The sequence below is a fragment of the Anomaloglossus baeobatrachus genome, chromosome 11 (genome assembly GCF_048569485.1).
Source record: "Anomaloglossus baeobatrachus isolate aAnoBae1 chromosome 11, aAnoBae1.hap1, whole genome shotgun sequence".
In the NCBI taxonomy this organism is placed as follows: domain Eukaryota; kingdom Metazoa; phylum Chordata; class Amphibia; order Anura; family Aromobatidae; genus Anomaloglossus; species Anomaloglossus baeobatrachus.
This window is the reverse complement of record NC_134363.1, coordinates 53,428,410-53,446,476: the sequence shown is the minus strand read 5'-3', so window position 1 is coordinate 53,446,476 and position 18,067 is coordinate 53,428,410.

The following is an 18,067-nucleotide window of genomic DNA, read 5'->3' as shown; positions in this document are numbered from 1 at the left end:
CCGACCATAGAAAAAGAACGGAGAAAAAGTGGAGAAAAAGTGGAGAAAAAGTGGAGCATAAGAGGAGAAAAAGTGGAGATTAAGAGGAGAAAAAGTGTAGAAAAAGTGGAGCATAAGAGGAGAAAAAGTGGAGAAAAAGTGGAGAAAAAGTGGAGCATAAGAGGAGAAAAAGTGGAGAAAAAGTGGAGAAAAAGTGGAGAAAAAGTGGAGCATAAGAGGAGAAAAAGTGGAGAAAAAAGTTGAGCATAAGAGGAGAAAAAGTGGAGAAAAAGTGGAGAAAAAGTGGAGAAAAAGTGGAGATTAAGAGGAGAAAAAGTGGAGAAAAAGTGGAGCATAAGAGGAGAAAAAGTGGAGAAAAAGTGGAGAAAAAGTGGAGCATAAGAGGAGAAAAAGTGGAGAAAAAGTGGAGAAAAAGTGGAGAAAAATTGGAGATTAAGAGGAGAAAAAGTGGAGAAAAAGTGGAGCATAAGAGGAGAAAAAGTGGAGAAAAAGTGGAGAAAAAGTGGAGAAAAAGTGGAGATTAAGAGGAGAAAAAGTGGAGAAAAAGTGGAGCATAAGAGGAGAAAAAGTGGAGAAAAAGTGGAGAAAAAGTGGAGAAAAAGTGGAGAAAAAGTGGAGCATAAGAGGAGAAAAAGTGGAGAAAAAGTGGAGAAAAAGTGGAGATTAAGAGGAGAAAAAGTGGAGATTAAGAGGAGAAAAAGTGGAGAAAAAAGTGGAGCATAAGAGGAGAAAAAGTGGAGAAAAAGTGGAGAAAAAGTGGAGATTAAGAGGAGAAAAAGTGGAGAAAAAGTGGAGCATAAGAGGAGAAAAAGTGGAGAAAAAGTGGAGAAAAAGTGGAGCATAAGAGGAGAAAAAGTGGAGATTAAGAGGAGAAAAAGTGTAGAAAAAGTGGAGCATAAGAGGAGAAAAAGTGGAGAAAAAGTGGAGAAAAAGTGGAGCATAAGAGGAGAAAAAGTGGAGAAAAAGTGGAGAAAAAGTGGAGAAAAAGTGGAGAAAAAGTGGAGCATAAGAGGAGAAAAAGTGGAGAAAAAAGTGGAGCATAAGAGGAGAAAAAGTGGAGAAAAAGTGGAGAAAAAGTGGAGAAAAAGTGGAGATTAAGAGGAGAAAAAGTGGAGAAAAAGTGGAGCATAAGAGGAGAAAAAGTGGAGAAAAAGTGGAGAAAAAGTGGAGCATAAGAGGAGAAAAAGTGGAGATTAAGAGTAGAAAAAGTGGAGAAAAAGTGGAGCATAAGAGGAGAAAAAGTGGAGAAAAAGTGGAGAAAAAGTGGAGAAAAAGTGGAGAAAAAGTGGAGCATAAGAGGAGAAAAAGTGGAGAAAAAGTGGAGAAAAAGTGGAGATTAAGAGGAGAAAAAGTGGAGAAAAAGTGGAGCATAAGAGGAGAAAAAGTGGAGAAAAAGTGGAGCATAAGAGGAGAAAAAGTGGAGAAAAAAGTGGAGAAAAAGTGGAGCATAAGAGGAGAAAAAGTGGAGAAAAAGTGGAGCATAAGAGGAGAAAAAGTGGAGAAAAAGTGGAGAAAAAGTGGAGCATAAGAGGAGAAAAAGTGGAGAAAAAGTGGAGCATAAGAGGAGAAAAAGTGGAGATTAAGAGGAGAAAAAGTGGAGAAAAAGTGGAGCATAAGAGGAGAAAAAGTGGAGAAAAAGTGGAGAAAAAGTGGAGCATAAGAGGAGAAAAAGTGGAGATTAAGAGGAGAAAAAGTGGAGAAAAAGTGGAGCATAAGAGGAGAAAAAGTGGAGAAAAAGTGGAGAAAAAGTGGAGCATAAGAGGAGAAAAAGTGGAGAAAAAAGTGGAGAAAAAGTTGAGAAAAAGTGGAGAAAAAAGTGGAGAAAAAAGTGGAGAAAAAAGTGGAGAAAAAGTGGAGAAAAAAATGGAGAAAAAGTGGAGCACCCTTTGGTACCTTTCATGTGGCACTAAGGGGTGCTTAGCTTTGTATTTAGCCAAAAAAATGAAAAAAAAATGACGTAGGGTTCCCCCTAGTTTTGTAGCCAGCTAGGGTAAAGCAGACGGCTGCAGCCTGCAGACCACAGCTGGCAACCTCACCTTGGCTGGTAATCCAAAACTGAGGGCACCCCACGCTGTTATTTTAAATTAAATAAATAATTAAAAAAAAAAACACGTAGGGGTCCCCCAAAATTGGATCACCAGCCAAGGTAAAGCAGACAGCTGGGGCCTGATATTCTCAGACTAGGGAGGTCCATGGTTATTGGAATCTCCCCAGCCTAAAAATAGCAGGCCGCAGCCGCCCCAGAAGTGGCGCATCCATTAGATGCGCCAATCCTGGTGCTTCGCCCCAGCTCATCCCGCGCCCTGGTGCGGTGGCAAACGGGGTAATATATGGGGTTAATACCAGATGTGTAATGTCACCTGGCATCAAGCCCTGGGGTTGGTGAGGTCAGGCGTCTATCAGATACCCGACATCACCAACCCAGTCAGTAATAAAAAAAAATAGACGACAAACACATTTTTATTTGAAAAAACACTCCCCAAAACATTCCCTCTTTAACCAATTTATTAGATTGAAAAACAAATCCAGGTCTGGTGTAATCCAAGGGGTTGCCATGACGATCCACACTGTCCCAGTCAATGAAGAGCAGGATGTTCCCCATTGGCTGGGAGAGCAGTGCAGTGAGCTGAGCTAACATCAATGGGTCAGCCCAGGTCACTGCAGGGGATGACAAGTGCTGCTGTCAGCGAGGTACATTACCTGCGCTGATCTCCAGCACTGCCGACAGCCCCTGTCACTGAGGTCAATGACCGGCGCCTTCACATCAAGTATCGCGAGAGGTCCGTGACGTCACCGCCAGTGTCAGTCTCGGGTCGGAAGCGATAGGTGATGTGACAAGCGGCGGCCATGGAGGAAAGTGACAGCGCTGAGGTCGGGATGGCGGGACTTCATCACCGCAGGTAAGCCGAGCGGGGGGGGGGGGGTGCGTGTGTGAGAGTGTGTGTGTGTGTATGTGTATGTATAAATGCCGCGGGCAGGAGGGGGCGGAGTGAGCTGAGCGGGAAGTGTGGGCTTCCTGCATGTAACTAAGATAAACATCGGGTTACTAACCAAAGCGCTTTGCTTGGATACCCGATGTTTATCTTGGTTACCAGCTTGTGGCAGGCTGCCAGCGATGGCTCCTGCACACTGTAGCTGGGAGGGGGGGGGGTGTGTGCGTGAGTGAGAGTGTGTGTGTGTGTATATGTATGTATACATGCCGCGGGCAGGAGGCAGGAGGGGGCGGAGCGAGCTGAGCGGGAAGTGTGGGCTTCCTGCACTTAACTAAGATAAACATCGGGTTACTAACCAAAGCGCTTTGCTTGGATACCCGATGTTTATCTTGGTTACCAGCTTCTGGCAGGCTGCCAGCGATGGCTCCTGCACACTGTAGCTGTAAAAAGCCCTGCTTTTTGCTGCTAGAACCGTTCTCGAACGTTTCTAGAACTATCGAGCTTTTAGCAAAAAGCTCGAGTTCTAGTTCGATCTCGAACAGCCCAAAAATCACTCGAGCCTAGAACTGGAGAACCACGAACCGCGAACCGCGCTCAACTCTAAGAAGCAGAGAAAAGGAATTCCTTTCTTCTTTTTCTCAAGACGGTGCTCTAGTATATGCAGTGATATTAGAAACATAGAGCAAGTGGAGACTATTTATTGATTCATTCACAAAAAGTCTGAAAGCTTCAACTGCACAAGGGCAGCAAGTATGCTTCAGTGCTTGTAGGGAATTCTGTGCACTTGAAGCTAGAAGAAATTAGACTTTATTCTCAGGAACCTTAACTACAAGGATCAAGGATGGTCGATATATGGTGATCTGAAAGCTCTCTCTTTGCTCCTTGGGCAGCCAGCAAGGACAATACATGAATACCCTTGCTTTTTCTGTGAATGGAACAGCCGGGATAGGACTCCCTGGAGGTAAATAAGTTGGCCAATGAGAACATCTCTGCAACCTGCACTCAAGAACATAGTTGTGGAAAGTTTAGTTAATCCCATTAAGGTTCTCCGGCCACCACACCACAAAAAGCTTAGACTGATGAAAGAGTTTGTGAAAGGTCTACCAAAATGATAGACTTTTATATACTTGTGTACCAAGTTTCATGGACTGTCAAAAGCAAAACTGATCACAGAGAGCAGTAGAGATGGGTTTCAAAGCCGCGCCAATGACCAACAGATCATGAAAGCTTAAGATTAATGTTGCTTTATTTCATGCACAGGTCTACGCGTTTCAGGAGGCACAGCTCCCTTCCTCAGGACAAACTGGCAAAGAACATCAAATCTGCTGTATAGAGACCCTACACAACATTATATACCTTAGAGATGACGTCATGACACACCCCCAAAGAAAAAAATCGGCGGGAATCTATACCTTTCAAGATCACAAATGACGTAGTACATTGTAATAAAAGAATAATACAATTTATCTCTTTATAAACTCTCTCTTTCATCCCAAGACATTAAAAATAATGAATAAAAATTTGTATTGAAGAAATATGTAAGAGTGGTTTAATTAAGTTCTAAAAATATATATATATATATATGTATATAAATGTATCTGTATATGTGCATACAAATATATCAGTGTATCGCAGGTTGCCTAGAACACTATAGATAGCGTCAGGTACTCATTAACCCAGGAGCCGGGAACAGTGTGCGGGGAACGTGCAGCTGATTGTGCCACTCGTTATATGTGGATTAGTTTACTAACCGATCCTGTTGAGGGTATCTATCCCCTTTTGGTGAGCCTTATGGGGACCGCTGCCGTGGCTTGGAGTTACATGCTGTTATAGGAGTTGTGAAAGTCACAACCCCTTTTGGTAGCCTTATGGGGACCGCTGCCGTGGCTTGGAGTTACATGCTGTTATAGGAGTTGTGACTTTCACAACCCCTTTTGGTAGCCTTATGGGGACCGCTGCCGTGGCTTGGAGTTACATGCTGTTATAGGAGTTGTGACTTTTACAACCCCTTTTCGTAGCCTTATGGGGACCGCTGCCGTGGCTTGGAGTTACATGCTGTTATAGGAGTTGTGAAAGTCACAACCCCTTTTGGTGAGTAGTATTGCTCATTTCCTCACCCTGTATATATTGGGGTAAGACCCTATTGCGCTTCTTTTTCCACAGTTTATCTTAAAAGCAAAACTGAAGGAAGACATTTTTGGGTCTGGATATTTCGAAGATCATGGACATCGTTTTGAAAACAAAATGAAATCTTTTGAGAAACGAGCTTTGGATTTATTTAAAGAAGTGGTGAAAATGTTTTTACATAACAACAAAAATCAAAAATGTAACTCTATTGTGGAGAACATGCTGAAACATTTCAAATAATGATGGGGAGACATGGACTGTAAAATCACGCTTCTAAAAGTACTCGAGTGCCAGAACCAAGCCTGGAGTTCTCAGGTAACTCCAGGTAATGATCCGAATCCGGCAACTTGGGAAATAAAAAAAAGAAAAAAAGAAAAAGAAAATAAGAATAAAGCATGCGCGCTATACTTATTGAGTCTCCCACATGGCTGTTACTCCTTCCAGGGCCGCTCTTTATCACTCATCAATATGCACTGCTTCTCCCACCCACCAGCAGTCCTGACGTCTGTGGTTGGTTGCAGTCAGATGCACTCCCAGCCTGTGTGACAGCATCTGACTGCAGCCAATAACAGATCCTGTCTGTAGTGTAAAACTAAATAAATAAAAAAATAATTGCATAGAGTCCTCTCATATTATGATACCTAGCACAGATAAAGCATACAGCTACAGGCTGCAGTCCCAAGCAGTGCTCTTATCTTGGCTGTGTATCACAATTAGAGGAACCGCATGCAGCTTTTCTGAAAAATTATTTTAATAAATAATTTTTCAAAAATGGAATTGATTCCCCCCAATTTTGATACTCAGCCATGAGAATGCTGATATCTGGAGGCTGGTATTCTCTGGCTGGGAGGCCAATGCTTATTGAGCCTCACCAGCCCATGTTCCATACCTGTTTTATAGGATCATGGAAAAGTTGAAAAGTAACCCTGACATGCTATGGGCAATGGAAGCAAAGTCAAGATTATGCAGCCATTTTGTACTGTAAGAATAGGAGATGAGTAGTACCCAATGCCATTAATACCATTGCTAAGAGTATATAAATAAATATCGTGACATGGTAAGGCAAGATATTGAATGCTTCAATTAGGCACTCTCAACACTATTGAGTTCTTTATCATATATTAAGCCTGTAAGTAGTATAATTCCATGCAGTCAGGGCATTATAATAACTGCAATTTTACAACAGCTGGAAAGCCTTAGGTTGTAGATAACATTTTAAAGATAAAGATTCTGCCTACCTTCTTTGCTGCTTTTTTCACCAGATCCTTTACCACCAATATGAATGTTGCCGGATTCAAGACCAATGTTCAGCTTGCCACCCAGATTTCCTCCAAGATTAATCTTTCCTGTTTAAAGTAATAGATTGTTCAATTATCTTTTTGAAGAAAGTTCATAGAAATGTGTGTGAAGTTGCGTAAACATTCACAATTCTGGTGAAACTGTAGTATCTGATCCTCTTTTCAGAACTTTTTCTATTTTGCATTTTAAGTGATCTCAACTGTTAGGGTCAAGCATAGTGAATAGTGATGATGAGTGAATATAATATATTTTAGTGGATATAAATTCTATTCAAGTTTAACAAAAATTTGCCTTCCCCAAAATTTAGATTTAAAAAAAAAATATATGTAAAAAAAATATGTACACGCACCTTACCGCTCACCTCTCCGGCCCTTCTGCTCTGCACTATCTCTTGTCCGATCCCAGCTAAATCCCTGAGCCAAAAATTCCATTTCTGATGAGACGAGGGACTATTCCATGCATGCACATGCGAGATCATGGCACACGTCGTGATATCATGACATTGTGACTTTACATGTGCCTGCTTAAAAATATTTGTGTCAAGCTTCCATTAGGGGGCGCAGGAACTTAGTGGAGATTGAACTCCTAAGTGCAGTAATACAAAAGCCCACCAGGGCACCAGGGGTCTCTAGCACAATAGTAAGAGTAGTCAGGCAAGCCAAAATCAAACCGGAATGTCAGGTCAATACAGGTGAATGAGAAAGCCGAAGTCAAATGGAAGCAAGGGGGTCAGAAGCTGAGAAGTCACGTAAAGAGTCAAGGAGGAGCAAAGCCATAGTCAGGGGACGTTATTGAAGTCAGAGGTCGGGAGAGCATGCACAGATGGCAACATGGGATGGAACCAGGGTCAGGTAGACAGGGCGGACAGACAGTATGGAGAAAATGGAGGTCAGGGAGAGGAAAGCGGGGTAGTGGGACAGATCAGAGCAACTCACAGGAACCAGTTCACACGCTGCAGAGCAGGAACTATTACTGGCGGCGTCCCGGAGGAGTCCACGCCATAACAAAGCGGCAAGAGTCCCGGAATGAGGCACAACAGAACAGACCCATCCCACTTGACTTAATCTCTTCAGAGCCAAGCGATAGTCATGACAATTTCTGAGCCTCATCAAAACCATAAGTCTCGACCCAATGTAAAGATTCAGCATTCAACAGAAGTGATAAAAAGATGCACCATTGACTGGACAGGAGATGGGGAAGAGCGGAGAGGCTGGGTAGGTAAGCAGTATGGTGATTCTACGTAGTATCGTATTTTCTATATCTTACATTTATTATGCTCTGGGGTCAACAAAGACCCCAGAAAATAATAAGAAACATTTAAGAATATTATCACTGAGAATTTAATTTCTCTGGAAAATCTACACAATTTTACAAATTATAATGTTATCAGATTTGCTCATTTCCCATATTGAAAAACAAAAATGTTTCCAAGAAATGTTAAATTGGAAACTTTTGAGGGAGATCGAAATGTATTATAGTTACACCCATTAATCTAGTACTAAAAAAATCTAAGTAAAATTACATATTTTACAAATTATTTGTTTGTTCCAAACTTTAAGTAACTATGAGAATGATTTAGGGAAAATTATTAGGGATGATCGAATACCTCAAATATTCGGCAACGCCCATATATGCCAAATAGGTCGCCACTATTCAACTATTTGCGAATATTCGATGCGCAATGTAAGTCTCTGGGAAACCCGAATAGTTGCCGAATAGCAACTATTCGGGCTTCCCATAGACTTACATTGTGCAACGAATATTTGCATAGCGGCAACCTATTCGTTGGATATTCGCGAAGCCGAATATTGCCGAATATTTGTTATATTCGATCATCCCTAAAAATTATGTATGTGGATAAGGAATCATAGAAATCAGTAAGGCAAAGACGTAAGTTTTATACAACTTGACCTCAAGTTATTTTCAAAGATGTTTTGAAATAAAATACCATATATTCCCTTTAGAAATATAGCAACAAAATAGTCATTTTTGTTTTCGCAAAACATACCGCTTTCATTTGAGTTTTCTTCTCCTGAGTTATCACCATTTTTACCATTTTTCTTCTTTCCATTGATACCAATTCCAACTACAATAAAAGTAATGTATTTAAGTTCTTTAATCCTTAACATAAACAGATTCCATGCATTAACTTTTGTAGTCTCATGCATACATAGGTAATGCACTTTTGACCATACTCATCCTTTGTTTAAAAAACAATACAATGGAGATTTTTATGATCAGTTTTTAATAATTGCACTAAATCTGGTTCAAAAATTGCAAAAACAGACTAGTGTTTATGCTGTATACCAATTTTCTTTTTAAACACTTTTTACACCTTACAGACAGTTTTAGATTTTTTTAATGGTCTGCAAAAAACACATCAGTATTTTTTCGTTTTATAAGATGCACTGAATTATAAGACGCACCCCAAATTTAGAGGAGGAAAATAGGGAAAAATAATTTTTAATGTTAAGATTATGGTCCGTCTTATAGTCCTAGTGTGTCTTATAATATAATAATGTCTTATAATATCTCACCAGGGGGGAGCAGCGGTGATGGAGCGGCTCAGGAAGGTCTCAGGAGGCTGGGTCAATGATGCTGTGGGCTCGGAGGAAGGGGAGTCGCACCTCATGAGGGTCAATGGGCGGAGGGTTGTCGATACTGCTGGCTCGGGGGTGTCGTGGTGGCAGGCGCCATTGATCTGATGGTGCACTGCAAGCTCCATTGAATTACCCGGGGTTGACGAGATTGACTTTAAGAATATAGCTGCGGAGGCAGCGCGTGCGCAAGTAGGACTACGTGACCATTTTCTTGAAGTCAATCGTGTCAATCTGTGCACGCTGACTCTGCCTCTTGTGACCCCGCTCCACCACCGCTGCTCCAGTAAGCCATATATGGATTATAAGATGCACCCCCATTTAACCCCAGTTTTGGGGGGAAAAAAGTGCATTTTATAATCCAGAAAAATACGGTAAGCTGCCAAGAGGTAGTGTAAGGAAAAGTGTCTGTCAAACTGTTCTAGCAATATGCACCAAATTTGTTACACACCATACACCAATGTGATAAATTTGGTGCAGGTTTTGCCTATCTTTTTCAGTTTTCTATTTATATTTTGGCCAGAATTCTTAAATAGGTTGTCAGGGACAAAATCAGATTGATGGGATCGGACACAAAAAAGCCCCCACTGACCAGCTAAAACCTACTCTAGTAGACCAAGGTAAACAATGAGCAGTGAAGAACTCTACAGCTGCATACATTGTGTAATGGTTACCACCTAGTACTGAAATTTATTTCCTATTGAAGAAAATAGGAGATAAATTCTAGTACTTGACTATGGGGCACTTTGCACGCTGCAACATCGCAAGCCGATGCTTGCAATGCCGAGCGCGATAGTCCCCGCCCCCGTCGCAGCTGCGATATCTTGTGATTGCTGGCGTAGCGAACATTATCGCTAAGGCAGCTTCACATGCACTCACCTGCCCTGCGACGTCGCTCTGGCCGGCGACCTGCCTCCTTATTAAGGGGGCGGGTTGTGCGGCGTCATAGCGACGTCACACGGCAGGCGGCCAATAGAAGCGGAGGGGCAGAGATGAGCGGGACGTAAACATCCCGCCCACCTCCTTCCTTCCACGTTGGCGGCCAGGACGCAGGTTGGAGATGTTCCTCGCTCCTGCGGCTTCACACACAGCGATGTGTGCTTCCGCTGGAACGAGGAACAACATCGTAACATCGGTCATTTCCAAATTATGGAAATGACAGACGCTACACCGATGATACGATTCCGACGATTTTGCGCTCATTAATCGTATCAAAAAGGCTTTACACACTACGATATCGCCTGCGATGCCGGATGTGCGTCACTTTCAATTTGACCCCACCGACATCGCACCTGCGATGTCGTAGTGTGCAAAGTGCCCCTTAGGCACATACACTGATTACATCCAGCTATTGACAAAGCAGATTTCAGCTGATCTGTGGGGGCTTGGCACCAATCTCATTCAAGTCTTCAATAATTTTGGCTCAGACAACCCCTTCAAATTTTCCCTACTGTATTTACTTTTTGGGGTCTATAATTGTTAAAAATATAAATATTTTTTAAAATTCATACAAAATGTGATAAAATGAAACTAATGTAAACTTAACTTAACAAATAACCTTATATTAAACATAGTCTTAACTCTATGGACCGGGTCTTTTATTGCAAATCACCTCTAGTCACTTAAATTTGGCAAAACTGCAATATCAGACCCAGCCCATGTACAAGAGTAGTGGTGCTAAAGGTAAAAGCGGAACACTTCAAATTAGAAAATAATAATCCATGAGGAATAAATATATATATGGTTAACAAGTCTATACACAGTCCTCTAATGACTGTTTAGAATCATAAAATGTAGACACATTGTAGGTTATTTTAAGGGTTAGTCCCATCTCAGACGTTTATGGTATGTTCACAGGATATGACACCTTTCAGACCAGCATCTATCTTCAGACTATCGGTCCCTTGACTCTAACCTTTATAAATAGAGAGGTTACCACACATGCACAACTGTCTCAAAACATTTTTATGAGATCCCAAAAATAGTTGAACCAAGGTCTCAGAAAGTGTTATGTTAGAATGAGAAGCTAAACCTTGCCAGTTTGCAGGCATATATTTTTGCAGGCATATATTTTTGACAATCTAACCACTGTCCTTAATATCAACACTATATTGTTTAGAATTTTTTTTTTTACCATCCAATCAAATTGAAATATTTTAAAAAAAGCAAAGATCAGCACCCTCATAGGATTTTATTAAAGAAGCACTCCCATGAAAGTTTTTATCGTTTAATATATTGCAGTTATCATATTATATAGGACCGTGTACTTACAATTGCTAATTTTTCTCTGCTACCCATTAAATTCTTCTCTTTTCTTTATGAAGAAACAGGAAGTCTGTTCTCCCTACATGAATCATTCCCCTCGTATTCTCCTCACCCAGCTGACTTATGACACCTACAAGGAAAAGAGGTTTCCTGTTTCTACTTAGAAGGATTTAGCTAGTCAGTTTTTAATCACGTGATGTCATAGACCTAATTGAAAGCAAAATAATTAACTGGGTAGAATGGCAAAATGAGCAATTTGAATTACACAGTGCTATATAACATGATAACTGCAATATATTAAGGTGATAGAAACTTTGGTTGGAAAGCTTTTATAAATATGTCGCTGGAGATAAAAAGAAATCTGGTCTCCTGGTATGTGACCTGGTTTGATTTCATTAAAGCCACAAGATTATCCAGACCCAACTGGAGGGTTAAACTCAGTTTATCTGATGAACATAATATAAATACGTGGGTGCAAAAAATTAGCAAAAATATTAAACTAAATTACATCAATTTGTATTGTAAATTGTGGCCTTTGAACTTAACAATAACATACATTGATATTCTTCACTATGTCCATTAGTATGCTTAAATCCACCTTTAAATTCTCAATGACCATTGATTTCAAATGAGTTTGATTCCCCACTTGCACTGAGTTTGCCATTTTGGCCCAAAAATCCCCCTAGGTGTAAGCACCACCCAAATCTGAATCAAGGAAGAAAAGTCATCCAATATTATTAAAATGCAAATGAAAAAAATAAAATGATCTATTTTCTACGTTTGCCTATTAAATACTTATTATACCACAAAAAAAACAATATCTTAATAATGTACAAGAGAAACAAAAGTCCATTGGCCTGCCATTATTACATTAGGTTTGGTCCCCTGAGGAAAACATAGTTCTTTCCTCATACCAAAATCCTGAGTTTTATTTCCAGCTACAGATGAGCAGATCGATTTGCCGAATTCCGGTACAACATCAAGGTCAGTAGTATCTGGAGGCTAGATGGAATGCCCGCAAAACTCTTACTTTCTGGTGTTCCCGGCGTGCCATTTGATTTGTCAAGGCCATCCCTGGCTAATCAAAGCTGCTCCGGGGATGGCAGGGATGCCGGAAGATAAGAGATTTGCGGACTCCTGTCTAGACAAGAAGAATCATTGACTTAGGTACTGGACCAAATCCCATGAAGCGATCATTCAATCTTTATTCCTAGTTCATTGAAAGTTTTAAAATTTGATTATTTTCTTGTAACCAAGAAGCAAAGTAGATACAGCCAGACAACTTGGCCACATGGACTTGTCTATAGTATGGTCATTTCTGGACCAATATCAATTTAAAAAAAAAAGAATTAAAAGAGGCAAAAAACATTAACAAACTATATTGTATTTTGAAAAAACATTCCGGCAGTTTCTTGAGTTCTGTCCATCAATATCAATATCTTACATTTTCTTCCTTCCTCGTTAAGATCACTTGATTTTAAAGTCCACCATTAATTTTAGTTTTCCATTAATTTAAAAATTCTTTGTCTCCCCACTATTCCCAAACTCAATGTTTCCAGTTATTATCTATCTACACCCATTAGGTGTAAGTTGGGTTTTTCTATTTTGCCTTTTTTACGTCAATTATTTTTGTTTTAACGAAAAAATGTAAATACTAATATGAAAAAATAGCCTCACTAAACTGTCTCTAACATAGTAAGAAAAAAAGTATGACTACTCCAAATTCTATGGTTCCGATGTCTACCATAAAAATACCCACTACTCAATATTATAAAAAAGCTGCACACTTTAAAAAAAAAAATTTAAAAAAATTGCACAGAGAAGAGCCTTGTGTTTTCGTTCCTAATTATATTCTTCAAATAATTTCCCTAGTTCTCTCTTAAATTCCTTACTAACATAGGATACACTAGTATGCTCTATATTGGCTCCTGACTTAGATGCGGGCTCACACTCTGAGCCTGCATCTTTTCCTGCGCATGATGGCTGGTCTGATCAGCTGACATGTGCCCCTAACAGGCTCTGGTGGATCGGATGGTTAACCAGTTAAATCCCGCTGTTAATCTCCAACACGTGCCTGCGAAGAGCACATCATTCCCTGCTCCCATAAGTGGGCCCATATGTATTCATTATGAAGAAATCTTCATTCTTATTTTCTTAAAAATATTTCAAAATTCCACCAATGAATTCATGTCTTTCATGAATTTCAAAAGTCTTTGTCTCTTCACCAATACCAAACTCAAATTTGTCACTTCTTTGTCCAAATAAGCCCCCAACATTTAGGCTCTGTGCGCACTAGTGCGTTTTACCCGCGGATTTACCCGCGGCAAATTTCTTGAGAAATGTCTGCAATCTTTGTGCAGACATTTCCCAGCAAATTCTATGAGAAAAAAAATAGCTGTGCGCACTGTGCGGATTTTTCTCAAGAAATTTCCTTGAGAAGAATTTCTCGAGAAAATTTCTTGAGAAAATGAGCATGTCAATTCTTTTCCGCAGGTACCCTGCGGATTTCGGCAGTACAGCCTGCAAAATCTGCAGGGAACCACCCACGGGAAAATCGCGGCAAATTTGCGGCTATCCGCGGCTAATCTGCGGAAAATCCGCGGCAAATCCGCATGTGGATTTGGTGCGGATTTTTTCCAGAGGTCCGGAAATCTTTCACTCCCAGAAGTTTCTCAAGAAATTTAAACTTCACATTTCTGGTGCGCACATAGCCTTAGGTCGGCTCCTTTCAAATCAATTATTTCTATTATAAAAATAATTGTATTTATTTTATAGAAAAAAATACCTACATTATTTCACCCCTAAAAAATATTGGCAAAGCAAATATAAATATTTATAGTATTTAAAGTATGTGGCCACCTCGATAGATTAGAGAGGCCAATACGTATTTACTAAATAAAGTATACATGTATATGAAGGAATCTTATGTTGTCCTTCATTACTATCTTGTTCAGATGATGTCCTTTATTTCATGATGTCTCAACAAAGATAAATATAACTAATACGTCATGCATTTTAAAATATCTGCCCACCTTTATAGTATAAACAGACCAATATATATTTATTAAATAAAGTATATATACAAAGGAATCTTACGTTGTCCTTCACTACTATTTTGTTCGGAAGAAATCCCAAGTTGACCATTAAATGTACGTGTTCCATGAATATCAAAAGTCTGTGTCTGTCCACCATTACTAAATTGAAATTTTCCACCATGCTGTCCAACTAAGCCCCCAACATTTAGGTTGCTGCCATTCAAATCAACTGTTTCTGTTTAAATAAAGATAACAATAATTTTACTTTTTTTGTCATAAGAAACACGTCTCTCTCTCAAATAATATTTTTGTGAGCAAATACAAAGATGTATTGAATAATGAATTACTGATTATCCGGCCACCTCGATAGTATGGAGAGAAAAATACGTATTTACTAAATAAAGTGTATATGAAGGAATCTTACGTTGTCCTTCATTACTAGCTTCTTCAGCTGATGTCCCAAATCTACCCTTTATTTCACGATGTCCATGAATTTCAAAAGTATGTGTTTCTCCACCACTACCAAACTGAAATTTTCCACCATGTTGTCCAACTATGCCCTCAACATTTAGGTTGCCTCCATTTAAATCAACTGTTTCTGTTTAAATAAAGATAAAAATAATCCACCATTGAATTCACGTCTTCCATGAACTTCAAAAGTCTTTGTCTGTCCACCGTTACCAAACTCAAATTTTCCACCATGCTGTTAAAAAAAGCCCCCAACATTTAGGTTGCCTCCCTTTAAGTCAATTGTTTCTGTTTAAATAAAGAGCAAAATAATTAAACTTATTTTTTAACAAGAAATACCTATCTCCCCTTTTCAATAATCTAAAGAATTAGTGATTATCCAGCCACCTCGATAGTATGGAGAGAAAAATATGTATTTACAAAATAAAGTATATATGAAGGAATCTTACGTTGTCCTTCATTACTATCTTCTTCGGCTGATGTCCCAAATCCACCCTTTATTTCACGATGTCCATGAATTTCAAAAGTATGTGTTTCTCCACCACTACCAAACTGAAATTTTCCACCATATTGTCCAACTATGCCCCCAACATTTAGGTTGCCACTATTCAAATCAACTGTTTCTGTTTAAATAAAGATAAAAATAATCCACCATTGAATTAATTTTTCCATGAATTTCAAAAGTCTGTGTCTGTCCACCATTACCAAACTTAAATTTTTCACCACGTTGTCCGAATAAGTCCCCAACATTTAGGTTGACTCTTTTTAAGTCAACTGTTTCTGTTTAAATAACAATCAAAATAATTCAACTAATTTTTAACAAGAAATACCCATCTCCTCTTTTCAAAAATGTCTCTACAAAACTAAACATGGATAATACGTAATGAATTCTAAAATATCTGCCCACCTTTATAGTATGAAGAGACCAATATCTATTTATTAAGTAAAATATATACAAAGGAATCTTACGTTGTCCTTCACTACTATTTTCTTCAGAAGATTTGCCAACTTCACCATTAAATGTACGTTTCCCATGAATATCAAAAGTCTGTGTCTGTCCACCATTACCAAATTGAAATTTACCACCATGCTGTCCAACTAAGCCCCCAACATTTAGGTTGCCGCCATTCAAATCAACTGTTTCTGTTTAAATAAAGATAACAATAATTTAACTTTTTTTGTCATAAGAAATACGTCTCTCTCTCAAATAATATTTTTGTGAGCAAATACAAATATGTATTGAATAATGAATTACTGATTATCCGGCCACCTTGATAGTATGGAGAGGAAAAAACGTATTTACTAATTTACTAAATAAAGTATATATGAAGGAATCTTACGTTGTCCTTCATTACTAGCTTCTTCGGCTGATGTCCCAAATCCACCCATTATTTCACGATGTCCATGAATATTTAAAGTATGTGTTTCTCCACCACTACCAAACTGAAATTTTCCACCATGTTGTCCAACTATGCCCCCAACATTTAGGTTTCCGCCATTCAAATCAACTGTTTCTGTTTAAATAAAGATAAAAATAATCCACCATTGAATTCACGTCTTCCATGAACTTCAAAAGTCTGTCTCTCCACCATTACCAAACTCAAATTTTCCACCATGCTGTATAAAAAAGCCCCCAACATTTAGGTTGCCTCCCTCTAAGTAAATTGTTTCTGTTTAAATAAAGAGCAAAATAATTAAACTTATTTTCTAACAAGAAATACCTATTTCCCCTTTTCAATAATCTAAAGAATTAGTGATTATCCAGCCACCTCTATACTATGGAGAGAAAAATATGTATTTACTAAATAAAGTATATATGAAGGAATCTTACGTTGTCCTTCATTACTATCTTTTTCAGCTGATGTCCCAAATCCACCCTGTATTTCACGATGTCCATGAATTTCAAAAGTATGTGTCTCTCCACCATTACCAAACTGAAATTTTCCACCATGTTGTCCAACTATGCCCCCAACATTTAGGTTGCCACCATTCAAATCAACTGTTTCTGTTTAAATAAAGATAAAAATAATCCACCATTGAATTAAATTTTCCATGAATTTCAAAAGTTTGTGTCTGTCCACCATTACCAAACTTAAATTTTCCACCATGCTGTCCAAATAAGTCCTCAACATTTAGGTTGACTCTTTTTAAGTCAACTGCTTCTGTGTAAATAACAATCAAAATAATTCAACTTATTTTTAACAAGAAATACCCGCTCTCTTTTCAAAAATGTCTCAACAAAAATAAACATGGAAAATACGTAATGAATTTTAAAATATCCACCCACCTTTATAGTATGAAGACATCAATATATATTTATTATGTAAAGTATATATAAAAAGGAATCTTACGTTGTCCTTCACTACTATTTTCTTCAGAAGATTTCTCAACTTCACCATTAAATGTACGTTTTCCATGAATATCAAAAGTCTGTGTCTGTCCACTATTACCAAACTTAAATTTTCCACCATGCTGTCCAAATAAGCCCCCAACATTTAGGTTGCCTCCCTTTAAGTCAACTGTTTCTGTTCAAATAAAGATCAAATAATACGGAATGAATTCTAAAATATCCGACCCACCTTTATAGAATCAAAAGACCAATATTTATTTATTAAATAAATCATATATACAAAAGAATCTTACGTTGTCCTTCACTACTATTTTCTTCAGAAGATTTGCCAACTTCACCATTAAAAGTATGTGTTCCATGAATATCAAAAGTCTGAGTCTGTCCACCATTACCAAACTGATATTTTCCACTATGCTGTCCAAATATGCCCCCAACATTTAGGTTGCCTCCCTTTAAGTCAATTGTTTCTGTTCAAATAAAGATCAAAAAATACGTAATGAATTTTAAAATATCCGCCCACCTTTCTAGTATTAAGAGACTAATATGTATTTATTAAATAAATAATATATACAAAGGAATCCTACGTTGTCCTTCACTACTATTTTCTTCAGAAGATTTCCCAAATTGACCATTAAATGTACGTGTTCCATGAATTTCAAAAGTCTTTGTCTGTCCACCATTACCAAACTGAAATTTACCACCATGCTGTCCAAATAAGCCCCCAACATTTAGGTTGCCTCCCTTTAAGTCAATTGTTTCTGTTTAAATAAAGATAACAATAATTCAACTTGTTTTTAACAAGAAATACCTAACTGCACTTTACACAAATGCCTCAACAAAAATAAATATAGATAATACGTAATGAATTCTAAAATATCTGCCCACGTTTATAGTATGAAGAGACCAATATCTATTTATTAAATAAGATATATACAAAGGAATCTTACGTTGTCCTTCAGTACTATTTTCTTCATAAGATTTGCCAAATTCACC